Here is a 26,792-nt window from a genome sequence, read left to right as displayed (position 1 = left end):
TGGCCATGTGGTATCTACGATAGCAGTTCCTGGCACTGCAATTTTTCTTTATATAGTCCTTTGTTGTATTTTTGTTAAGGTTTAATAAACCTTTTTAAATTTTCAAAGTTATCAGTTGTTTCTCACACTTAGGACAACTCCTTTCCAGAAAGGTGTGACATGGATCATGAGACTAAATGACTTCCTGGGAATGTGAATTCTGCCATTTACCCAGAAATCATGTACAGAAAGGAGGAAGGGCAAGGTTCATCTATAAGTTTCAACAGTCCTTCTCAGGTCCTGGCTGTGGGAATCAAGAGTAGTATAGCCACAGTGTATTTGGTCCTGTCATAGTTTAACATGGGAGGAATTTAGGGAAATCCTTAGCAAACTTAATGAAAACAGGCAGTTGAAATTGATCCTGGCTACAAAAAAAAGATTTGTATGCATTTGCAAGAGTGATGTGAATAGCTCTCCTATAGGAACTGAACTAGGATGCTCCTTGTGGTGTAGGAGCTGGTCTGAAAGCCAACTGAGCCACTTCATAAATGGCATTATTTTTTACTGCTATTAGAGTTTGCCCTAAAAAGATCCTCTCACTGTTGGAACATCTACCACTTCTTCAACTGAGAAGCAACTGAAATGTACTCCTTGAGAGGATAAAAGAAGAAGGGTGGTTGGAAGAGATACACAATAAATAGTAAAAAAAAAGCTAATACAGATTTTGAGGATGATTTTTCTAGGCGACCTTCCTTGACATTCAACACTGTAAAGCATATCTATCCCAAGTCCAGGCAAAGAAATAATTTGTGTAAATGTCAGAACCACTACTATACAAGCCACATCAGTATGAAGAGTGGTTTTAACAAATTCCAGGGATTGGTCTGTAGCAAAAGCTGCTGTCCAAGGCAGATCCTTTCCCTCTTTGCATGAAGCTGGGTCCAGATCCAAGTTTTGTGGTTGACCCCTACTTCACGTTGTTCTAAGCTGAAAGTTCAAAGGTGATGCTGCCCACAAAACACGGACTTGCCAATGCAGGTTTGATTCTAAGTAAATGCCATATTCTGACAAAGACTCCTAGAGCCTTGGACAAGCCAGAAAGTGTGTCAGCTCCTCACAAGGCCCAGCTGCGCACACACACACACTCACCTACTCATCACTGCACAGAATGCCCAGCTCAGGAAAAAGACTCCTGTCTAGGGCTCTCCTCAGGCCTGCCACTCTTTTAAACTCAAGACAGTGGGAAACTTTCTGTGAAATTCAAGTGGTCTTTGTTAAGTACTCGGTCTTTTTTTGTCCAGTAAACATGATGTAGAGATCCCAATGGACTTATTCTGAGAAACTCCTGTAAAATGGTTTTGTCCCCTTTCTGTGAAGCAAGTTCTGATTGGAGGAGTATTCACAAACCATATAGGAAAGAATGGGTGTGAAAATGCAAAGGCCATTCTTACCCAGATGGGCAATGAATAGGCATTTGCCAGTTAAAAAAAAAGCAGAAGAAAAAGAAAGGAAAAAAGCCCAGACAACTGCACAGATTATGCACATTTGAAATCCTCCTGGGATACAATTTGAAGCTGGCATGGTATAAAGGTGAAACATATTACTGTGCAACTTTGAAAAAAGCTTCATTTGCCCGTATGCAAATGTACCGATTAAACTGTCAGGCTATTCACAGAAACATGCATGGAATTCATCCTCAACTAGTAAGAAGGAGCACAACGTGGATGGGAAAGGAAAAAAACTTTTGTTGTGTAATACATGACTGAATGCTTAGATTAGTGTTTCCCTGAATCTCATCCACCCCTCCTGCTGACTTTTATGCTATGGGCATTCAAAATAAAGTAGGTTTTACCATGACAATAACAATGACAAGCTCTGCAAGTACAGTACCAAAGGGGAAGGCAATGGCAGAAGGAAACAGCAGGCAGTGGACTCCTGGAAGATGCTATAGAAAACTCGAAGTGCAGCAGTGAGGTACATCAAGCATGGCTTGAGGCAGTTTTCTATTTGCCAGAGTTACCATACACAGACCTACATGAAGCTAGAAAGTAATGGCTCGAAATGGTGATTTTTTGTTTGTTTGTCAAAACCATAAAAAATTACCCCCAGAAAACATATGAGGTAATAGAACCAAAAAGATGAACAGAATATTGAACACTGCAGGCCATACACAAATGGCTATGTTGTGCATTTGAAAACGCATTTTGCAAGGTTTTTTTTCTGTACAGCCACTAGATGTCCCTTTCTGCAAAGCCAGTTGATGAAAGTCTTAATGCCCATAACTGAAGGATATCAAAGAATTTGATTTTCTCTAGTGTCTTTTAAAATCATGGTATCTCAAAGCCCATTGCACAGTAATGACTACCATTTCTGGAAACACAGTAGTGATGAACCCATCACATTTACAGCAACTCAGCACAGCATTCACCTGAAGCAAAACTGCCTAGGATGCTGGAATCCAAGCTTTTTTTGGAAACTTACTATGTGCTCATTCACAGGAATGACTAGCAGAGTGAAACCCAAATGCTGTATTGTTGCGGTATGATGTCATGGTTTGCCTCAGATACCCTGGGTTTCTCCCTGAAAATTTCTTCCCCAGGTGTGTCAGCCACCTCTCCCTCCCCCACTCACTTGCCCCCCCGCTGAGCACTGCCTGTCAATTCTGGCATTCCAGAAGGGCGTCAGTGATTGGCAGAATTCAAAAGATGCCCTCCACCCCTGGAGGACATTGGGCCATCCAGGTGTCATTTGTCACTTGAGACTCCCCCCTGCTGTACCTGGTTGGTGGTCCCCTGTGTTCCTTCCCTCCCCCTCTCCCCCGGGTAAAAGGGCGAGCAAACATGCGGTTTGGAGAGTTCTGTTGGAGCTGTTGCTGGGTTCAGAGGTCTGTGGGCCAGGAATAAAGCTCTGGATTGAAAACCCTCCATCAAAACTGACTCCTCCTTCACCATCACCTTAAAGCTTCTCCACCAAGATAAACCTGAGCTCCTGCATGTCTGGAGTTGTCTCCGTGTGCCCAGCTGCAACATCCAGCTAGCCAAAGGTGTCTCTGAGGTGAAAACACCACAGCTGCCGCCTTTTGGTCAAGCAGCAAAGGCCAGACAAGCTCAGGCACATCCCGTCCGGCTAGATTGGTAATTATTCCAATACTGTATCTTGCTTTCATACTTATGGGGAATAGAGAATAATTGTTCTATATCCTTGAGAACTGGTGGGCTTGCTGAGACAGATATGGATTTAGTTTTTGCCTCAATCTTCCGCAGGAGAATTTAGAGAATTGTCCGGCAAACATCTCACTGATGTCTCACTTAGACAAGATCAACTAGCTTGGTATTTTTGCCTAGTTTCTCTTTCTGACAACCTCCGCAAGCCTTGCATTGAGAAGAACGCACACTTGAGAGATGGTGGAAAAGTTGGAGACATTGTATCTCGTACAGAATATGGTTTCTTTATGTTTTTATTATCAAAATGACAAGTGTTTCCCTAGTTGGGAGAACACCCTGAGCTAGGACAAAGATGTGGAAGTTAGGCTTGGTAGGTGGCCTTCCTACTTCTGGAACTGCTTTTCTGTGCATCAGTAATCCAGCCACTAGTTCCTGGGAGCACAACAAACCTAATAACCTCCTGCTGCTGGAGACAAGCAGTATCATCTAGTCCTTACTCTCTTCCTCTACCATGTGTGGTTTTGGAAATCTTTAATCCTTGGTTTCCACACCAACTGTTGGATGGCCTCCTATTTGTATCAAATGGACACATTACATTCTTCAGACAGTCATCTAGTCTACTATTTTTCCTATTGTGGGAATAATTTACCTACACTACTTCTTCAGAAATTTGTCTACCATGTTTGCAAAAACAACACTGTGGATTTCCACTCCCTCCCCAGACAGACAGTCTATTATCTTTCTAGCAAGAGAGATTTCTTAGTATTTAAATTTGAAACTGATCACTCAACCTCTTCCCCTAACACATCTCATAGGGAGAGCTACTGACCATTTTCCTCTTTACAGCACTCCCTTATATACCAGAAGGTGCCTCACTTTTCTTCTTTAGACCTGTCTTTTCTAGAAAATATGAACTCAGGTCTCCAAATCATCCTCATTGGTTATAGGTATTCTCTTCCTTATCTTCTTCCATCTTCTTTCAGTTAAATTGCAGCCCAAACACAGATTAGGTATTCTAGCTGAAGGAGGTGAATGAAAGAGTTGTCTATATATCATTGTCTAGATACTCTTTAAAGACCTTACAGAATAAATAATGCCAAGCAAACAAAGCCCTGTTATAAAAACAGATCTTCCTTAAGAAAGATGTATGTAAAGAATCCTTATGTTGGAATGAAGATCTCAACTATTTCATAAACACAACAGTTCACTCCAAATACAGCATGTCCATCACAATGTGAAAGCTACTATTGCCCCACAATTTCTATAGGAAGTTCTCATTTCCATACATTAGTGCCTCGTACTCCAAACTTTGTACCGCAATGACTGTGGGTTGTTGTCAGCTTCAATGACCTGATTTATCCCAATTGATAAAGCTTTATTTTCTGTTATCAAGTTAGTTACTATAAAACTGGATTAACAGAGCAAAAATTCCTATCTACTGTTTCCATACACCACATTAGTCCTGCATCAGCTTCCAATTCTCTGAGACCAATTTAGTGGAGTAGCATTTCTTCCACTCAAGGAAGTGACCAGAATTCAAATGCTGAAAACCTGGCAATGTATGACTTCTCAGTGCATCTCAAAGATGGGGAGAGAGCAATTCAGCCACGCCTGCTCAGGCTGATTCTCCTGAATATTTGGCCTCATTCTAAACAGGGGCCTGCAAGAGGAAAAACTTCTATGGAGTTTCAGGAACACAGAAGAACATTTGTATCCTCAGCAGGAGATCTGACCAGGAGTAGCCCTTGCTTTCTGTTGCTTTAAAGGTTTGCTGGAGTTTTCACCCAATCATCTGCTTGAACATCTTGAAAATCAGTATCTCCTTCTATAATATCTATCCAAAACAAACACCAGATGACACTACACAAATTGCCCTAACCCTAGCAGATTGTTGTTAGAATCAAAATATGTAGCAGTCTACATTTAACAAGAAGTACTGTATTTTTACCAGCACAACATCTATTAATGTGTCAGTAATACACTCTATGGAAGAAAAAAATCACTGCGTTCTGAAAGCTGTCAAACTTCTCTAAATTTTGTAGCTAGTAACTGCATTTGTTTGCAAGACAGAAATGTGTGCACACACAAACACAACCTTATTCTCCAAAGACAAAACACACCAAGGAGATGGCAAATAAGAGTTTGCCTAAACTTTTTTTCAGGAGACTTTTTCTGCAGACTAGAAAATGCTCAGCACACTCCTAAGATGTTTTATTTAGTTAATTGCCCTGTCCTTTTTAGCATTTACTGAATGATGAGATATCCATTTAACATAAAACTGAAGACTAAACCATGGGTGTTCTGTACATAAATTGGCTTCTATACCCAGTGGATATAAATTCCTAATGTCAAGCACAAAAGCCTCTATTTCAGCCTCCAGGCCTGGGTGGGACAGCAGAGAGTCACCTTCCTGTGCTTTGCCTGACACACCTCAGGAGGTGTCCATTGGCACTAATCCTGTTTGCTCTGAAACCACAGGTGGGAATGCCGGTCCCTCAGTTTGCTCCACACCTAGAACAGGGACAGTACTGTGCATCCAATCCTGCAGGACTGCCTGCCTCAAGGAATTGTTTTGCATCCTTGGGTAAAGAATATTACAGAAATATCAAGAAATAATTGAAGTTTCTTCAAATTTTATTCTCCAGGCTTACAAAAAACCTAGTTTTCTTCCCCAAGTACTCTAGTGCCTTAATTCTTCCATTCCTTTTTATGGTCAGCATCCTACTTAAAATTGTAAAACACCAGGTAAAAACTGGCTCCAGTTTATAGCAGTGCAGTGACCAAAGCCAGTGTTACAGCATGTTCAGCTATTTTTAAGATAGGGAAGTATTACATTTTGAGCCAAGATATTCACTTTCCCACTTTTAATCCAATTTTTATATTTGCTATTTTACAAATTCCAAAGACACTTTGAAGAGTGCATAGGCAAAAGCCATTTTTTATTCCCAGGCACATATTTGGGGTCCAGTCAAATATACCTCCACACTAAACAGTGGCACACGTATACACACACTCTCATTATCTCAGTTCCTCTCTCAGACCTTGTCTGAAGATTATCTACAGCCATGCCACTGTATCTCCATAGCACAGAAATTAACTACATCGATGGGGGATACTTCTGTGGGTATCTACACCACCTCCAAGCAACATGTATAACATTACCAGCAGAAGTCCTGGAGCGGTCCTCACAGCTGCATTAACAGGGATTTCAACAGAATGTGGCCATATCACTTCAAGGGTGTTAATTCCTGTGCCCCAATCAGTTGTAATCTATTCGTGCTAGTAAAATATAAGTTTGCCAAATAGCATTTTAATGCACTTCTTTAAAATGTAGAGGGAGAAAACCTCACAACTGCCCTCTTAAAACAAGAAACAGAGAAAACAATGTCTCCACATGATGGCACCATTTCCTAGGAAGAAAAATTATGCTGTGCTCATCCCTTCTTCAGTAGGGAACATTTTCATGTTCTACATGAAATCTGTTTCATCTACACTCTCTTGTTCCCAGAGAGCTCATGCATGATCCTGCCAAGCCCCAGCATGGTCCAACTGTTTTAACTGGCTATAAGTGTGAGGCAGCTTGGCTCTTTAAAAATCTAGGTGCATCTATTGCTCGTTTTCCTTCCCAGTGCCAGGTGCTGTTACTTGGAGTGCATGTTTCACTGGTGGATCCACAGCAAGAGAGTCACTGAGTAGGGACAGGGGGAGATGGGCCAGAAATGCTGGTGTGAGCACTCCCTACTCAAAAAAAGATTTGGGGGATGCTTCTTGGAAAAAATAACTCTTTGGAAAACATAGATAAATAAGGTGATTTGTTTTGCTATTCCATGGTCCTGATTAAAAGATTACTCTAGTCCTTAAGAATACCTCCACCTGCTTTACAGACTTCTGTTTAAATCCTAATAGTGTATTTCAGACTGAATCCCCATAAGGAAAGTGGATAAGGATTGCTTTTGATTGTCTTGCTGTGGGAGACTGTAAAACTTTTATCCTCTCTCAGAAACCTTGTTTAGGGAGGAGAAGAGGCTGGGGTTGGAGGTGGGAGCTGTGTCCAGAGATAAAATGAATTAAAAGGCTAATAGGTGCAAATATATTAAAACTTGCCTTCAAAAGAGACACCTGCTATTCCATGAACTCCTTCATGTTTGCCCAGCAGTGTTAGGTGTTCCTCCAGGCAGAAAGACCAGGAGAAGAAGCTTATCAACCTGAGTGTGGTTAAATGCAGTAAGCCTGAGAGCTTGTAGGCTTTGGTTAAAAGGAAAATATAGAGTAAAATCTCTTAAGATAATTACCTCTTTAGAAGGTTTCCATTCAAGCTGGAATCCTGTACAGGGAGTGTTTGTAGCAGTCTGTTAGGGAGAGGGTGCAGTTATGGTTGAGTTTTGTGGAAGAGCACTGCTTATTTCCTCCATGATACACTGAAAGGCATTTCTCTGGAAAGAGATTTTGTTCTGGTCCCAGAACTATGGCTGATGGGAGAAACAAGGGATGGATGAAAAATTGTAAATGCCAGTCCTCAGGGCTGAAAAAGATTCTTATCTTGTCCAGTGCCTCTGTCTCAGCCCTGAGTAGAGGAAAGCTATCACATGAAAATGCTAGATCTTATTTGGTTATTTTTTCCATTTGTCTTTTTTATGTACTAGTGAAAGGGAAATTGTTAACTAGTACAATTGGGTGCTTTTTAACTAGTACAACTGGGTGAATATTTCAGCTTGGAAATATCGTGAGACACATATTCATAATGTTTTGGACTGTGGTTTCTTTATTTTGAGTTTATGGGATGAGTGGTCAGGCCTCTCTATAATTCAGATTTAAATATCAGTGGGAAACAGAACACACTCATGTCTACAATACTGAAGGCCACAGGAAATGTTTCTGTCCTCAGTGAGACCTCTGCAATCTCTGGGACCACACTTATTTCCAAAACCCCCTACTTAGCTTTGACAGGAACAGAAATGTATGGCAAAACACTTTAAACAAATAAATCAAGGCAATAAGCAACATTTCTGGATGGCTTGATACCATCAGAGGGAACTCTAGTATTAAATGCACATTGTCAGTTCCAATGCATCCCCCCATTCCCTGGGGAAAAGGCCCTGGAATTACATGTATATCCAAGCATTCAGACACCAACAGGTGATACTAATGCAGTGCATGGGAGTTATTTCTCAGGTCTGCCTTAGGCACATTCTGCCCTCTACTCATCCAAAACTACTAGAGATGGCATCTGGGAGTTTTACTTTTGAATACACGGAATATGCCCTGTTTTGAAATGTAGCATAGGATCAAAGCACAAGGTATTTTTGTTAAAATTGACATAGTTGCCCAAACAGGCATGAAACTATGAGAAGTCCCTTTCTCTGTTTTTATTTCCTCTATCATACCCTTTTTCACACAAAAATTGCTACTTTGTGGGTTTCTTCCTCTATCTGTGTAACATCAATAAATTACATGTTATCACTCCTATCATCTAGTTATAAAGAGCCTTTCAAGATTTTTAATAGATGCACAATATTGCTACACTTACATTTTCCCTGGTTAAGAACTTAAAAATAGCTGCTGTGAGATTACTCGTAATTTAGACTACTTCCCTCTCGTGGGCTTTCAAGAAGAAGCATTTCACCACATGTCACAGATGGATACAGAGTATATACTGCACATCCAGCCAGGCAGAGATCCTTTCAGTGTTCAACACAACAAAGCTGGGATGAGTAGGGGTTCTAGGATTTGTTTATCTCTTTTTCATAGGTGCAGTTAATTCCTCAAGGAGGTATTTGTGCTGACAGATTCTTCAATTCTCATTGTACACTATTTCCTGAGTGGGAGATACATAAGACTGGATCTCATGTTATTTTAGCCTCGAGAATGACTCCATGGACAATGAAAACAGCCACAGAAAATATGAATGGGTGGCACAATGGCATCCCCTCTAGAAAGAACAGCACTTGGTGTCCTTGGGAATTCAAATGCACAGTGCCAGCCAGAACCTGCTGCTGTGGTCTCCATGTGCCGGGATGCCAGACAAACAGCCTGATGCAAATGAAGTTCAGTGACATTCTGATGGCTTTCAACTGACTCTCAGCCATGGAGTAGATCAAACACCACACTTCTTGTGAACATGATTTTACTCCGCAACACCTCCTAGCACTCTTTATAAACATAAGTAGGTTTATAAATCCTTGGTTTTATATTTCAGGTTCTCTCCCACTACCATGTTAAGGCTTCAGTTCAAAAAAAGATTCAAATTAAAGAGCTCCCTTTGTTCAGTCATTCAGTGGAGAACAATGCAAGAATTGTTTTGGTTTTCTCTAATTTGAATACTGGTTTGGCCATACCTTGTTCTAAAGTTACTGAGGAGGATCATAGCACAAAGATTACATGGCTACTCTACCACAGGTAAACAAAGGAGGAGAAAGTGACTATGGAAGCTTAGAGGAAAAGAGCAAAAAGCTCCAATGCTAAACAGCTCATAGTGGTGAAAAGGAGCAGGAGGTGACCAAGTATGTTTTTACACCTGTAACTTTGGAGTTGTGTAGCTGCAACAAACCAGGCCACTACGACACCAGTCAATGTTTCTCAGTGCATGGAAGGTGTCTCCCTACAGCACAGAAGGAACTAACTGCGAGAGATGCAAGCACTGAGCTGCGCAGCATTTTAACAACCCACACTAGGACAAAAGGAGATGGAGATGCAGCTGCTTTAGTTTCCTTCAAGCAAGAATCACCTGTCAAACACTGAAATATTCCTCTGAAGACCATATTAGGGAAATGGCACGTTTGGTTTAGTCTTCTCACCCAACTAAGATAGAGGAGATGACAGCAGTAGCATATATGGTTAAGACATGAAATAACAATGATTGGCATGATTATGTTTGACATGCTTCAAGCAGATCTCAGAGTGACAGTTTTGGTATGTGCAACTTCAAGAAGAACAACTATTGAAAGGAAAAAAAGAAGAGGAAGTTAGTCAGAAAGGGTCTGAAAGGAAAAGATAAGGATGTAAAATCCCTAAGAACAGCAGGGAGGTGGCCTTAATAACACTTTAATAGAGTTTATATGCATATCCAAGGACAACAAAAGAAAAATGAGGAAGTAGAAAATGCTACAATGGTTAAATAACAAGGTATAAGAGTTCATTAAAGCTGAAATTTTTTTCTTCCAAACATGGAAATCATGCCCAAGTGACATTAATAGAACTGAGCATAAACTGTAGCAGACTAGATGTAAAACAAAGATTAGGTAGGGTGAAGAAGAAATTTAAAGAAAAACTCACTAAAAGCATAAAGAGAAATACTGTAATAAAACATTATTTAAACATATCAGACAGAGAAAGTTAACAGAACAATGACTGGTACCTATGAAGTGTGGCAGACTATGTGGATTGAGAGATCAGGTAGGCAAGTAGTAGTGTCAGTCTGTTAACAAGACTACTGTCTATGAAAGCAGTAAAGGTAAGCTAGGACATCACAGGAACTCTACTGTAGAATTTACATTATTGGTTCATTTTCAGGATGGAGTACGATGGAAGAAGGTAAGCCAGCTCAAGGGGAGAAGAGGAAAGCACTGCTCTGGAGACTTAAAAAAAAAACCCCCAAACTGAACCAAACACAAATCCCACACATAAAACCACACAAACAAAATCCTAAATGTTAAAAAAAAGTACTAGAACATCTTGATACATTGAACGGTGATAGATACTTGTACGTATCCATCAGTCCCTCACTTCATGAGTGAAACAGCTGAAATACATACAGAAGAAGGATTTACTGAAGACTATGAACATAAAGAACAGTAATTAAAATCTTGGAGGGGGCTGACTCTGAAGACACAACAAAGTAAACTCAGAAGCAGACTGCAGACATCTTAATGGACAGTGAGAGTGTGTCTCTCACTGGCTGCAGCATGACTTACAAAGAGAAACACTACTGCATTACCAACTCAGTCACCTCAAGAATGGAAGCTATGGACCTGTAAAGAGCAGTAAGTCTTATCCTTTTCCCTGGTACTTAGAAAGGATAGATACACTGTAGAAATGTCTTCAAGATGTACCCTGAAATCATGGGAGTTAGGAGCATGCATGGCAGTTTTAAACCAAAGCCAAGACTATGCATGTTATCACTGACAGTTCTTTAAATAGAGAGCAGTAAAAAAAAGCACCAAACACCACAACCTAAGACCAACCCAGTATTACAGGGGCATCAAATAACAGAACCAACATTTAGGCTAATTAGACAAATTTTCAAAGGCATCTATGTGTTACAAATATAAGTGATTTATGCATCAGTTAAAGTTGGGCTCCACAGTTGCTTCTGAAAACATACTCACTGACTTTGTAATCGAAGTACCATATGCTATTAGTCATTTCTCAAGAGACAAAAAGCCCGAGAGACCAACCTGACAAAACTCACTTAGTGCACCGATTAGAATATAGAGACCAGTTCCTACCATTTGCACATTTTTCACTGCCAGTTCTTCAATGTATTATGATGGCTTTTACAAAAGGCAGGGTGAACGCAGCTTATAGTTTTGCATACCTGTACTTGTACCTACTTTTGTCTCTACACAATTCAAGCAACACATATCTGCTTCTATGAAAACACAAGTAATTCCTGACTCATACTTCTTTGATAATTTTACAAACAAAAATACAAGTGCACGGGACATAGAAATCACTTACAACTACTAAAAAGAGAAGCAGTTACCAAACAATATTTCAAATGTTGCGCAAGATGAAAGTATAATTAGTGTTGTAACATCAGTATTTGAAAACTATGTATATCCTTGCTTTCAGTTTAGCTTTCTACAGAAAAAGCCTCTATCATTATTATTATATCATCTAAAATAGATATCTAAACATACAAAATTTCTTAGGTCACCAAAAACAACCTAAAAATATTCAGCATTAGCTAAGATATGCATTACATAGATTAGCAAAAATACAGCTGAAATGACTATTTCATACTGCCTGACTCTCTAAACAAGGAAGCTGGTAGAATCAGGGGGCCTCTTGTCTTCACTGAGAGTGACGACTATTTGAAAGCTCCAGAGCAGCTCCTAGGGAATCACAGCAACAAATTTCCACGGAGAAGAAAAAGACCATCAGGGCATGTAACCATTCCCTTCCTGCCACAGAACCTCTAAGAGAAACACAGGAAACCTAAAAGGCAAAGATGAGGCCAAACCATCTTCAGATCTACTCAGCCTCTACACTAGCCCCAAGCAAATTGAACTGGCAGATTCATGGGAAGGGAATGGTGGGTCCCTCTAGCTGCTCAAGAAAACAACCCCCCAGAATTTCCATATTCACTCCCAATGCTCTGTGGAGTTCAGGAATCTTGTGAGGTTCCCACTCTGTCTTTCCCTGTCATGCTGGAAGGCTAAGAAGTTACAAAACTTAGAAGGGAAAAAAGCAAATACTCTGCTTCAAAGTTCCTGTCCTGTGAGAGCTGAAAAATTCTGGAATTGGACCAAGTCAGCCATGGTACTTGAGCATGTAGGGACAAAGAGCTCAGATGTGGTCTATCACTGACACTGTTTATAAAATGCATTCTATTTAATGCAAAAAATCACCCCTGTCCCTTGCTAAAACATAACTCTAGAAAGTCCTCCCTTATTTCGACAACCTGCCAATGATTGTTTAACAGATTAAAAAAAAATTCATGGCTTACTTTTCTTCTCAGCTCATTCCTTACCAGAATCTCAGGTCTCTGCAAGAATTCTGTGTTCTCTAAAATCATAAATACTGCTTCAGAAGTTTTTCAGTCATTGTCCAACCTGCCTCTCAGTCCCATGGAAACTCTTTGCAAAGATGTTGCTTTTGTCTTGTCTGGAACAAATTCCTTCACAGATGGACCATCCAATGTCTAAGAATAACTCTTTTAACTATCAATAGAGACAAAGAGATTCAGTTGCACTGTTCCCGTGGGATTCCTTTGAGTTTGGACACATCTGTTAAGATGCATACATCAGAGCCTGAATGAAGTTTTTGTCTGATTGTATCTTTGAGAACTCGTGAAAGTTTCTGCCAAAATGATCTTATCTCTTGGCTCGCTTGCAAAATATATACAGTTATAGATGCTTTCTGAAAAGCTCCTGAAATAAGTGGCCTATGCAGACCAAACCAGTTTAAATACAGTCAGCTCCTGATGACCTTCTTCTCACTGAAGTCTTTAGAAACTTTACCTGAGGCTGTTCAGCCTTTGAACTACAGCCTGATTATGCACTTTATGCATTCTCTATCCATAAGCAAGGAAATATATGAAAAAAATGTGAACAGAACAAATCTCATTGCTTTCCTTTGCTTTTTTATAACCTTTCCACAACTTATACTTGTCCTTGCATGAGCACCTTTCTTCTGGGTTAGCAGATAGATCTGTTTGTGACAGCTGAGTAGCTAGACGCATAACTCAGCTGGAGTTCTATCAGCTCACTCTTATCATTTAATTCCAAATTAATTCAATTATTAGTGGTGGTTTTGAATCATGAGGGCTGCTAAGCCCTCCATGAAAATAGTTACCTCAGGAAGCACCTCTTCCTCTAACTTGTTTCTCCAACTGTATTGCATTTCCCAAAAGAAAAAGAGATGGGACTGGACACAGTGCATCCTGTGCTCTGGATTTAGCTTCAGGGATTCATCTGTGCTGGAAAGAGTGCTCAAACCCAGAAATCTAGGACCTAGTCCGACAAATCTGAGGAATAATGCAATTTCATTTTGAATAAGTGGCACCAGAAGCAGCATGTAGAATACATGCTACAGAATGAAACCTTAAATTATGTTATGCATCACATATGACTTCATCCAAGGTTTTTGTTTTTCCTTTTTTTTTTCTTTTTTTTTTTTTTTGCTAAGTATTCATATCAGTAAGACTGGCATTCAGACTATTGCTTAAGGCTTTCTTCACCTCTGCCTTTTACAGCTGAGGAGCAGATGGCTATCACAGAGTTTTTATTTCCTTTGCTTGGAAAAAAAAAATTGATCTGAATCATTCCAAAAGCACCCTGATATTTTAAAGTAGATTGGCTTCTGAACATTTCTCATAATAATAAATATGTGGTGTTGTTTTCTGCCAAGCACTAGTGAATGACTGTGCATGCAAAATGGTCAGTGAAGATTTCAAACTGATTTGAAAGGTGGTCCATAAAATCCAAGCCTTTTTTTCCCCCCAGATACATAAATGAGGCCTTATGAAAACATCTGTACATCTGTGCATTTTTCCAAGAATTGATACACCCTACCATGCTGACTCTTTCTGTGTGCTTCTGGTGTTTTCAGAGAAAATTCCTCCCAAAATTTCAGTCTAACTTTAGTTCTATACTATTTCTGTACTATTTGCCATCCACTAGAAAACCTCCCAGCAGAATGAAGAATGCCCTTTCAAAATGAGGTATCTGCCCAGCTGTGAGGGTACTGCCCAGGCAGTAGGATGGTCTGGGAAAGGGAAGAAAAACAATGTTGTGCTGCCTAAAGGTAGAGGGAAGGACAGAAAGTCTCGCTGGCCCGAAGAAGAAAAGCATCACCATGGGTCCAAAAGTTGAGAGGAAGAAAGATGTGGCAATGTAGCTCTGAGGGGAGAGGAAGAGAAGGACAAAGAAAGAGATTCTAGAGTGAGGGGAAAGAATTGACCCAAAAGACAGGGCACATCAGAGATATGGAGAAAGCATTTGTAACTGCAGGGAGACCCGTTTCTAATGTTGGGTGCCACAAAAATCAATCTTTTGCATCCACGAACATATTCCAGCAATCGAAGGATTGAGGCCATATGAAAAAAGAATACCACAAAACATGGTAGAAAGCTACAGTAAATATGCAGTTATATTCATCACTCCTCATTTCAGTTCATGTGGGTTCTTGCTGTTTTGCAAAGGCATGCCAAACACTAATTATATGCATACCACCCCTAACAAATACAGCCTGATAAAGGTCATAACCCATAATAATTGTGAAATTTTCTATTGCTTTCAGCTAACAGAGATAATACCACCAGAGGTCTTACTATTTCCTGAATCTTTGCAGGACTCTAGCTATATTTTGGGAACTAAATTTCAACAATTCACAAGACAGGACAATGTTAATGCTGGAATTGCTATTAAACCCATTTTCTGAAAAAATCCCCTGCACTTGCAGTGTGAAAGGAGCATCTAACCTGGGCTGGCAGTTTACTCCTATTTACAGAAGAATACAATTGTTTAGGTTGGAAAAGGCCTTTGACATCATCTGGAAGGTGACTTGGGGACAGTGTCTTCTAAAAACTTAGGAGTCTAAAAGACTGTGCACAGAACAGGTAGAGCATGAAGAGCTGCAGGCTCCACCTTCCCCTGCTGGCCTCTGCCAATATTCCTCACCCTGAACTTGGCCACCTCAGAAAGCAAAAGCAGGAGCTCATTCTCCAAGTTCCCAGCAATCCCTGCTGGCCTCTGTCCTAAGGTTGCTTTCATGGGTTACATTTGTACTGTCAAAAAAATCAGTGTGAGGTTTCAAATCCCATTTACTAATGAACTCTTTCATCTTTGTGAATGGGATAAAGGGATTCTTTGTTTGAAAATAAGGATTATTTTTTTCTTGTTGTTCTGCTCATTTTTTGTATCTTTTCACAAGCTTTTTGTTTTCAGAAAACATTACAAGACAAAACTGCACCCCAGTTTTAACAAAGAGTCTGACATCTCCAATTTGAAAAGAGTTTTCATATACACTAAATTGCATGCTGCCTGCTGTTCAATTGTTTCACAGCTCTTTCTTCTCTCCAAATCACCAGGTGAGATTTAGGAAAGTCTCCCCAGTATTTACCAGCTCTATTAAAATCAAGATCTCTAGCAGAAGCTCATAATGAATAAAGTCAGAAGCCAACAGGAATGAATTGCAGCTAAAGTGATTTTGATAGTGATGATCCCTATAACCCGACTGCTTCCAAGCTTGGCCCTGAGGCAGGATTTTTAAATTAAAGAAAGAAAAGGATACACATACTTTTTAATCTGATTTTTTATTGTCATGCCCTGTTTTTTTTTTTTTTTACAAGCTTTTGCAAAGTCTGGTTGGCTTCTGAGCTGTTGAAACCTGGTGTCATCATCTTCTCCTCTCCCCCCCGCCTTGTAAATTTACATTATAAACCACTGCAGAAGAGGTAAACTATAAATTCTAAAACTAGTGAGTGATGAAATTCACAATACCCTGCACATTCTTGCCCAAGAGACTTCCAGGCAAGGACCTCTGTGAAATGACAATGTTTTGAAGAGCTGGCAAGGTCAGGTGACTTTCCAAAATCCAGTTTTAATAATCTCCTCCCTTATTTTTTGTATTTTTTGGCAAAACGGAGAAGAACATTTTCTAAAGGGCAATTAACCCATGCTGAGTAATCTGAAAGTAAATGCCCTCAAAACAAGGGCCTTAAGGCTGGTACAACCACACAGGTCTACAAAGATTTTCCAGACTCTCACAGACTGATCCTCTCCACAAAACGCTCCCCTTTCTTCATGGAAACTTTACAGTCCTGGGCTGCAGAGCCAGGCCCATGTTTTCAGCACAGACTGAAACCCCTCCAGTCAGGAGATATGGTTGGGTAATGAGAAGCTTGTGACTACCTGGAGCAGAGCAACAGTTCTAGTTGGACAGGGACATGCTTGAGGGGTCTTTCCTTTTTAATTTGCAATAAGCAGCAGCCTGACCTAAGAACACGCTCTCACCTTTTTTTCTGGCTGATTGCATTATCACAACCTTACCACAAAAATGTTCTGCTTTAGATGTAATTCCCAAAGAAGGGAGAAGGTAAGCCCTGAGAAGATCCTCTTTATGACATTATGGGAAGAGCATCCAACTGGAAAACCTGGTGCACAGTAAAGGAGGTGTTTTCAGGAACCCCAGGAGCATATTGGTGTACTCACAATCAGATGACCCTGTGTGTGCGTGCAGGTTTGTTGGTGAATGTGGAGAGTGGATGAGGGCCGGGCTCAGAGAAGGAACAGCTTCAAGGTTCAGGCAGGGAAGGCCTGGCTTGGCGCTGCATGCACCCGTCTGAGTAATCTCATTCTCCTCAGATGCCTTCTGGTTTTCAGCTGTCTTGGGTTTCTTCCTGAAAATAAACAAAGAGACCTTTGATGGGACTGACTGCATATTTGGGAAAAGGCATTTTTAGAATCTGTTAAAGATAACTTTCTTCCCCCACCACCACCCCCCTCTCGCCTCTCTTTCCCCTTACAGAGAAGGAGGCAGAGAAGACTTTCCTCCATACTTCTTGTTTGGAAACAAGCTGCTCCTTGTTTTGACTCTGATGCAATGGCCCTGAGACTGTATTACAGCAAATAGGCCAAGCATGAAGCTCCTTATTCTGCCCCTACTGATGACATATAAAATGAAACTCGTCCCAGTAGTTTAGACAGTCAGAGCACCGTTTGACAAATATTAACCAAGGCTGTAGCATTCTGAATAGAGAGAGTTATACAGAAATATAATGGAATTGTCTGAAAAGCAAACAAATATGCAAGTTTCAAGTTCAAAACTAATCAGTGAAGAGACTTGATTGTGGGGAAAAGCACTGAGGCAATTTTGAGATGCAGAGTTCATCTAAGTAAAGCATTAAGACTTGGAACCTGAACCAGCTGTCTATGAGCACTGAGCACATGAGCTCTCAACACCTCCCTCCATCCAGAACCTCCAAGGAATTAAGCATCAGTGGAACATCAAGCAGGTAGTCAGTCACCACCTTAGCTTCAGGGCTGGAGAAGCCGAGGCACCGGGCGAAGCGGCAGGTTTTGAATCACACAGCGAACACATGCCTCACTGTCCTCCCTCCTCTACACAGGTGCAGGTGCTCCCTCAGTGCTCCCCGAGCCAGGGAGCTGCGCCGCCAGCTCGGGATGCAGCCTCCGGAGGGGACACTGCTGCCCGGGCCCGGGATGCGGCCCGGGCACCGGGCAAACGTCGGTTGCTGCCGCCGCATGCCGGGGGGAGAACCCTGGGCACACCGCAGCAGCCGGGCAGGCTGGAGCCGTGCCGCTGGAACCCGTTATCTCCTGCCAACCCTCGAGCAGTGCCGGAGCACCTTGGGCGCACGTCCTGCCTGCCGGCAGAGCCCTTTCCACAGGCCGGGACTCTCCTCACGGAGGGCCAGGGCGAGAGCCCCTTCTCCCCGCGTGCCTTTGCCCTCCTGCGTCCCACCCGGGACAGGGTTTGAGGGCTGCACTGGCCTCTCCATTCTTAAAGCGACTGTTCACCGCAGAGAGCGCCGATCCCGCGGAGGGCGAGGAGGGGCAGAGCGGGACGGTCGCTTACATAAAGGCCTTATATAAGGGCGGCACGCCCGGCCGGGGGCAGGGCCCGGCCCGCCGCCACTGCCTGCGGCCGCCGCCAGGAGGCAGCACCCGCACGGCCCGGCCCGGCCCGGCCCGGCCCGAGGAGCAGGTTAGAATAAAAATATAAGTTAAGGAAGAAAGTTAGAATAAAAATAGGAAGAAAGTTAGAATAAAAATATAAGTTAAATGGGCCAGAAAGAAAGAAATAAAAAAAAGTCCTTTCCCCAGCCTTCGTCCCGCAAAGCCCCCCCAGGAGGTGGTGGGCGCGGAAGGGAAGCCTTGGGTTGGCCGAGGGGCAGCAAGAGGCGCCCGGTGGCAGCTGGCCGGGCCTCGGGGTGCAGCCGGGAGCTGAGATGAGCTGAGCTGTGCAGGTGAACCACGGCCAGCGAGGGGGTCACACTGAACACCCCGCAGCTTCTGGCAGCCCTGGTGCGTTTTGGGTTACCGGGACTACAGTCTCCACACCACGGGATGGGCGGATGGTATTGCTGCTGTAAACTATAGCTTGTACGTGGGCACGTATATTTTAAAGTACATGGACTGCATATGTTTTGTTTGTAACAGTTTGCACGGATCTTTGGCATGATCCAAACAAACTCTGGCACACCTTCACACACCTCATTTCCAGAGCCCAGGATATTCCTATGTGCAGCCAGCATGCAGTGGGGACTACAGGAAATCTGTGCATAAACCAGTGGGTTTTTACAGCATTGCTACCCAAGCAGCTTTCAGATAGCACACCTTTCTGGCCCAGGAACAAAGGCTGTATGTAGGCTAGGACTCTGGATGCACAAGTTCCCCGTACCCAGGAGCTGAACTGCTGTATTTAAGGTCTGTTTTCAGCTCAGAGTTAAGCCAAGTTATATGCTTGGAATACAGCCTCTGACTCCAGGTCTATCCACACACAATGCTGCCTAGCCTGGGCAGGAGACTGCTGTTTTTTGCAGAGTGGGGGCTAAGTCTGAGTAAACAAGACTTGCTGGTCAACTAGCACAGCTATGGTTCTGTTGTTAAATCAAACACTGCCTGATGTTTCATCCTGTGGCTGATCCTGCCTCCCGGGCCTTCAAAACTCATTAGAGGGACAGTTAAAAAACACTATAGCAACAGGTAGTGACACCAAGAAGGCTGTGCAAAGCATCCCCTGCTTCTTTCTAACCAAACCCATATTTTTTCTACTTTGCTCCTAAGGCTGACACTGTTATCAAGAAGCTCTTGTGTCATCATTTTTCCACATTGCAGTCCTGCAGCTCTATGACTTTTGCTCACTAGGATGGTAAGAATATAGTAGTGGGGCTGACTGGCACTGGAGATGACACCTCTCCTCAGAATCTTATTTCTCTCACTGTTCAGACATGGGCTTTATGTCACTACCACCTGAAAGGGATACAGGCTTCTACAGGAGGGAAGCTAAGGAATCAGCAAAGTCAGCTAAGGATCTAAAGAAAACTTTTCAGAAAAGACAAATCCTGGGGACACTGTGATGAAAACTACCTATGAAGAAACCCAGACAAAGTTCTCCAGTCTGCAATGTCCAACTACTGTTGCCAGCAAAGACAAAGTCATAGAAATCCTGCTGTTACTGTAAGTATATTGCTGTTCTTTTGTTTTACCTTATCACCCATACAGAAAGCTCCTATTGCATGATCTTCACCTATATATTCTAATGAAATAGTCTTACATTCTCTTATATAGTCTACTTCTATTGCTATCTTTTTCCTCTAAGTCTTCACAGGGAGAATTGTTAAGTACTCAATCAGGTTATGGCATCTCCATCCTTGGAGATTTTCCAAACTTAATTGAACAAGGCCCTGAATAACCTAATCCAGCTTGGAAGTCAGCTCTGCTCTGAGCAGGGAATTGGACTACAGACCTCCAGAGGACCCTTCCAACCTAATTTTTTTTCTGATTGCACACTACTTCTATGAACACTCCCATCAGCAGGCTCTCTAATATATCTCCATGGTCCAGAAGTTTGGAAAACTGTGAATTTTTTGGTTATAGCAACATAAAAAACCCTGAAAGAACAAGGAGCAAGAATGAAACAAGTAATAAATACTGTTTGTGGAACCTTCCCAAATTACTCCTATGTATGTCCCATCTCTGGACTTCATTGATTGGCAATACTATGTGATTATTTCAGTAGTAAGGGTCAATCTACCTTGCTGCTTTAGTTCCTGTGACTACGTTCTTCTCTATATAATAATCTTGGAAAAGAGCTGTTTGCTATTTACTTGTTAGTAAGGGCAACAATGGCCATGTTTGGAATGCAAGAGACTTAGGAATGTGCTGTTGGAGTAAGGGGCTCTGTTCTGATCTCTGGTTATCTCCTTCTCTATACATACCTGGGGTGCAATACAAGTCCTTTCCACTCATTCTTAACATTATGAACTCATTCTTAACATTATCAGAGGGCCATCATCATCCTTGCTCCTTGTGAAGAATGGCAGAAGGGCAATACAGCAAAGAGATGGCACTTTGGTACATGGACTTGATGCATTGAATCCCACAAGCTGGGAGTAGAAAAGATACTGATTTTCAAAATTTAGAGGGTCCATGCAGAATTTATATTTGCTATTGATTTACAAGAGATTTATCCACTTTATTTCTAAACATCCTACCTACTCTATCACTTTTTATTTTCTGTCCTATGTCCATGTACTTTCTATTTGTTGGTATTCACTTTTAGCATTCCCTTATATTTATTGTGGGTTTTTTTGTGATGTTAATTTACACCACTTAATATATATTATCCTTTTTCTTCATTGTATCCTCTCCAGTACCTAACAGGAGGCTAACTGCCTCCCCTGTCTTTCCTGAACTGAACTGTGTGTATCAGTACTTGTCAGTTCATGTGTAAAGCAAAATGTATGCAATCACTGCCATCATATTTTCTGTCAGCATCCTCACTGCACTGAGGCATTCGCTCCTTTCTGTGTACCTTAACACTGCACTGTCATAGAACAAGATCTCAAATGATGGCCAACTCACAATGATGCAGCGGCTGCAATGATCTAGGTACTGGCTGTAAACTAGAATTGGCTCATTTGTGTTTCATCTGAAGGCAGAATGGGTAATATTTTGGATGTCCTAACCTCAAAGCTATCTAGAAACTAATTACTACCTCTGAGCTTTGGAATGCCTTTAAAACCCCTGCCACACTTCCCCTTTCTTGCTGCCACTCTTGCATACAACTTTCTCTCCCTCAACCCTCCACTTGCTCTCCACAAGATTTCTTTGCATGTACCTCCTTTGCAACCATTACTTGAGTTTGGAATGAATTTCCCCTGGATGAGTTAACACGTTCTCACAGTGGGGCCAGCAAACCAGGTCCCTGTCAAAAATAGACAGTGTATGTTGTACTTCTCACACAGCAGCTATAACTAATGCTTGAACCTTGCCTTACAAGGGGAATAGCTCTCTGTCCTGCAGAGACGTCAGGTTAGCACTGAACAAATTAGCTCAGGTATAGGAACCAGTGTAGCTGTGCAGAGCCCACAGCAGCATCCTGGGTCTCAGGGGAAGCTATGATAATGTGGCTGCATGAGAATAATACTACATAATGAACAATAATGAGGCAGTTTTCAGCCTCTGAATACAGGGAGGGCTGGGTCACCAACCAGACCTTTGTTCGTCGCATATTAAGCAGCACAGAGGGAACATGCCACAGGGTTGCTGATGTTGTTGTAAGTGCTGCTGCTGGCTGAGTCTGCCCACCCATGTTCCAGGCATTATTTTGCCTCTTCACAGCGATGGCATCACCTTATACTAAGTACCCTCAGGTCAGAGATGCCTGTAGTATCCAAGCACTGCACTTAACTTACTGGTGCACAGTTAGTTTGTAACCTTAGTAATTCACAGGGGCTGTATAGAATTGAAAAAAAAACAACTAAAAAAAAAAAAAAAAAACAAAAAAAACAAAAAACAAAACCTCCAGCTTTTCAAATCCTAAAAATAAGAGTGTGAAAATGGTTCACGTCTGATTTTAAGCAATATTTTCCCTGAGTGTTCTGCTGCACATTCTTTCTCTGCCTGTGTGCGACTAACACAGCTCCTGATATCAGTGCTTATCACTGCCAGTGTTGTGTCTCTTCCAGACATGACATTGACAATACATATTTAGAAACTGACAAAGTAAAGAGAGAGAGATGAGTACAATCAGTGAATATAAAAAATAGGACTGAAAGAACAACAAAAACCCACTAAAATCTGCCCAGAGACCTCACCCCAAAACTCAGGGCACACTGAGTTTCAGAGCTGAGGGTGAAGCTTCCCAAAACAAGCTCCCTTTAAATCACCTGAACCATCCCTATTTTCCTGCCAGAAGTGTTGCTTCAGTAGTTAAAAGTCCTGCACAGCCTGACTGCCTGAATATTCACACAGCTTCTCTGATGATTTTGCAGCCACATTGATCTTCATGCTGTTGCAGCTACATGACTGGCAGTTTGTTTAAAATCTCTGATTGCAAGTTTGTGTCATACAATGGAAAACACAAACTCCTGAAAACATCGCCATAAAATGTAATATGAAAGAGAAATCCCAGCAGAACACTGCAAAGCAAGAATGGGAGGCACAGAAAACTGACAAGAGAGATCCAATGTTCTAGTGCAATAAAAGCCTGGAAAATTTAATCAACACAGAAAAGTAAAATAAACTCCAAAATCCCTTACAGGAGACTGATTAACATAATTAAATTAAACTCAGAGATTAAGTTAAAGTAAGATTGAAATTTGCTGGGTCCTTTTCAGGCCTGAGGTAGGGTTTATATGGCCCCAAATTTGTCCATTTATTCCATCTAAACCACGAGTCTCATGAGAGCTGGGTCCTGACTACAGAGCTTGCCTGACTTGTAACATCAGAGCATCTCAGCTATGCTAACACTGTGACAGTACTGACAATTACTGAGAATTGATCAAAAGAATTAAAAACTATTACATTTATGGGGGAGAAAGTACAAATATCAGGCAAATGGTAATTTCAGAGCATAATAAAACCACAATGCAAAGTCAGAATTCTCTTAGGCAACTTTGCCTATGTAATCCAGCCAAATTACCAAATTGTAATTGCCTTAAGTCATAAATGTCTCAGGGCTCAGAAAGAACAGTGTAAACCTTTAAAAAGTTGCAGTAGATTCCATCTGTATTGCCTGAAACACCAATGAGAGATAAGCTGTCTCATTAAAAAGTAATAAGAATAAAAAAGAAGATAAACACTGCAAAGATAAACATGGATGAACCAACTAGAACAGCACGAACTAGAGCAGTAAGTAGGGAGAACCTGCCAAAATAAAAAATACAAGCAGATCAAACCAGCCATTGCTGAACTATGCTGTGAGGGTATGACTTAAATATTTAGCAGTTTTTTACTGACATACTTTTTGCCCACATATTTCCTTGCAAATTTCAAAAGCAAAACTTAGTTTACCCTCATCAGTAAGGCTCACAGGTGCTGCAGTTTGTTTTTTTTTTTTTTTTTTTTTTGTAAGATGTCTTATTTTGCTGAACAAGAAGTCTTTTATAAGAGATAAAATATACTTACAGTGGTTTCCAAATGGTATCACTCTTCAGGTAAATTACTCCAAGCCTTGGACCTAGTGCAGACGTTCATTGGGGCAGGGAACAGAGAGAGGCTGTGTCTGTACCAGGAAGAATCAGAAGGAAAGGTCAGGGGGAAATAATAATTATTTACTGAGAGCAAGAAAACTTGCTACAACTCTAACTGGCATTCTGTGCTGTGAGTACAGCTGGCTGCAGCTTGGTAGTGCTGAATTCCCACTTCAATCCCTCCAGCCCTGGCTGCAAATGACCACAATCAGTCCCCAGTTACCCCAGTCTGCCCATGCAACCTAATCCGGTGAAGCAAGGAGGAGAGGGAGGATTGGCTACCAAAGGGCTACCAGCAGGATTCCTCCAAGGAGCTACCAGCAGGATTCCTCCTCAGAAGTCTCTCACTCCAATGGCATGAGCACGGAGCACTGATGGAGAGCTAGCACAAACTTGGAATTCAAGTGCATCTCATCAGAACAACAAGGCCAGTCCTGTTCTGAGCAGCAACAAACACTTCCTCAGGACTGAAAGGCAGAAAAAGGAAGGGAAGAATCCTACTTTGTGTCTTTTGCTGTCTTTACATCACAAAAAGCATGGCTTGTATCAAAGCAGAAACCCCACTTTTCTCTCATCAGCCACCTGGTCTACTGCAGTGACACCAGGGAAGTAACTTATTGCCAGCCTGGCAGGAAAGGTTCAGCTCAGCAGCAGTTTTATTGCTGAAATGTTCTGAGATAAACAGATAGTTGGAACCAATGGACTGAGATGGGAAGGGATCCACAGAAAAACCTCCACTCCATTATTTATTAGATGGTGATTTCCCCATCCACATCTAAGTTTTTGGGAGTATTTACATTTTTGCGAGACTTGAATCCCTCTCTAGACTAAGAGAACTCCTCCTTTGCTAGCTTCTTATTATCCTTTGGTGGGTCACTGTGGGTATGTTGGGAGTATGTCTGAAGTTGACATCCAGGGACAGAATTAAATCCTGCTCACTTCACTTATGCAAAGAACTCTTGAGAAATCAGCATATTCAGTCCTGTCCACAGAAAAGCCACTGGTGCCCCTTCCATGAAAAAATGATCTTGCCTAGTCTGAGCAGACCGGAAAAGCAAATATGTTGTTTTATTGAAGAAATCAAGGTGAATGAAAAATGGTAAGAGATGTAATTGTTATTTCACAGGTAGCTAATGTCACTGTGCAAGGTGGAATTTATGTCTGAAAAAGCAACACAAAAACCCCCACTGTTTGTGCAGCAGGAACACTCCAATAAGCACCAACAGACACAATGAGCAATTTTAGATGAAACTGTAATAATGTACTTCACAAAATATACATTCAGTTTTATGTTCAATTCACACATTTTGTAATGCTGATGTTTCTTAGTGACTGGGATATATACTAAATTCTTATTTCAACAGGCTACATGAAACCTGGCAGCTACATTTTACAGGGGTTCAAACAAACATTTTCTTTGATTCCAGTTTTTTTAGGTTCTCCCCTCTTGGAGTCTGCTTTGAATTGCAAACTAAGTAAATTCAAACATGCACAAAATTTACAACTTAGTCTGAACCTCTGAGTTTCACCAGGGCTTGGAAGAGGAACCACATGCATCAGGTTAGTTTGAAAGAATTACATAAAATAGTGACACTTTTGACCAGAACTAAGGATTGAATTTCAAAGGTGCAGTAACGCCCAAGGATTCTGTAGTTTTATGTCCTTGCTAACAGCATGGACTTAAATCTAAGTCAGCGTGGCTTACTTTCAGGCTCTCCTTCCCACCTCCATATATGCCCCATCTGTTCTGTTAACACTGACCTTGCTTCTTACATCCACTTTGCACACATCAGTCTGTCTTTTATCTGGCTATTACTCACCTTTTTAAGGCATAAATCCCACGTGCCTTAGAGACTGCCTAGTACTTCAGATAACATTTTTAACTTGTACTAGAAACAGAAAAATCACAAGATCGGGTCTTTAGTCTTTACTTCAGCAGAACTCCTGCTCACTTCACTCCTAATTTCACACGAGAGAAGACTAAGAACTGCATGTACTAATCCTGCATATTTTGTCACCTCTCTTTTTGTGTCATTATTGCTCTTCCAATCTCTGGGATCCCAATCCAAGTGGCTCTCTCTTGTAGCACTGCCTAGCACTCAATCTGGCTTCCCAACAAGGGTCAGGCAGACAAGTTATTAGAGATGGGCTGTTGGAAGTCTTCTACAAAATCTGGGCTCAAAAATCTCTGTGAAAGGCAATACTTAAAATATCTTCATTTTTCTCCATGTTTTTTGCTGTGGCCTGGGAAGATAGCTTTCTTCCAGTGTGATGAGCACAAAGCACTGAGATCCTCAGCAGTTGTTAGGCACTTTTTAAGTACATAAAATCAGCAAAGCTGATGGTACTTTTTAAGACTCTAGTATTGCAACAGAGAATGAAATAATCCAAATTTTGTAAAAGACTTAATTTAACTTTGGAAAAATGAGAGGAAAAGGATCTTTGACCATAAGAAGATTGGGCAAAAAGAGAGACAAGCAGGACAACAGAGGAATGGGATGTGTGACATTGGGTTAAATAACTTCTTCCCTGTGTACCTGGGCTCTTCTATCCAGAAAACGAAAGCATTATATTTCTGTTCCGTGGGGTACTGTGTGCTTAATTAAGATTTTGGAGGATAAATGTTCTGCATGAATGCATTCCAGAAATGCAGACTTTATTACTTAAATATTCCCACTAATGATAGTAACTTGGGCATTTTATATATGCTCACTTTTATTCCACCTTGCTCTTTCCAAGTTTTATCTGGTAATTTAGAGGGTGTG

General features: G+C 41.5%; 1 protein-coding gene across 3 annotated transcripts in view; it reads right to left on the bottom strand.

Moving 5' to 3' along the window:
- ZBTB20 (zinc finger and BTB domain containing 20) overlaps window positions 1-26,792 on the bottom strand; it is a 473,812-nt gene that overhangs the window by 11,196 nt on the left and 435,824 nt on the right. For all 3 annotated transcript variants that reach the window (XM_077174295.1, XM_054627748.2, XM_077174294.1), the window contains 2 exons: window positions 23,963-24,059; window positions 17,018-17,205 (listed from right to left, as the gene is read on the bottom strand). The gene's annotated coding sequence lies outside the window, so the exon portion shown is untranslated. The remainder of the gene's footprint in view (window positions 1-17,017; window positions 17,206-23,962; window positions 24,060-26,792) is intronic.

The sequence above is a fragment of the Agelaius phoeniceus genome, chromosome 2, assembly GCF_051311805.1.
Source record: "Agelaius phoeniceus isolate bAgePho1 chromosome 2, bAgePho1.hap1, whole genome shotgun sequence".
In the NCBI taxonomy this organism is placed as follows: domain Eukaryota; kingdom Metazoa; phylum Chordata; class Aves; order Passeriformes; family Icteridae; genus Agelaius; species Agelaius phoeniceus.
This window is presented reverse-complemented; position numbering and strand designations above follow the sequence as displayed.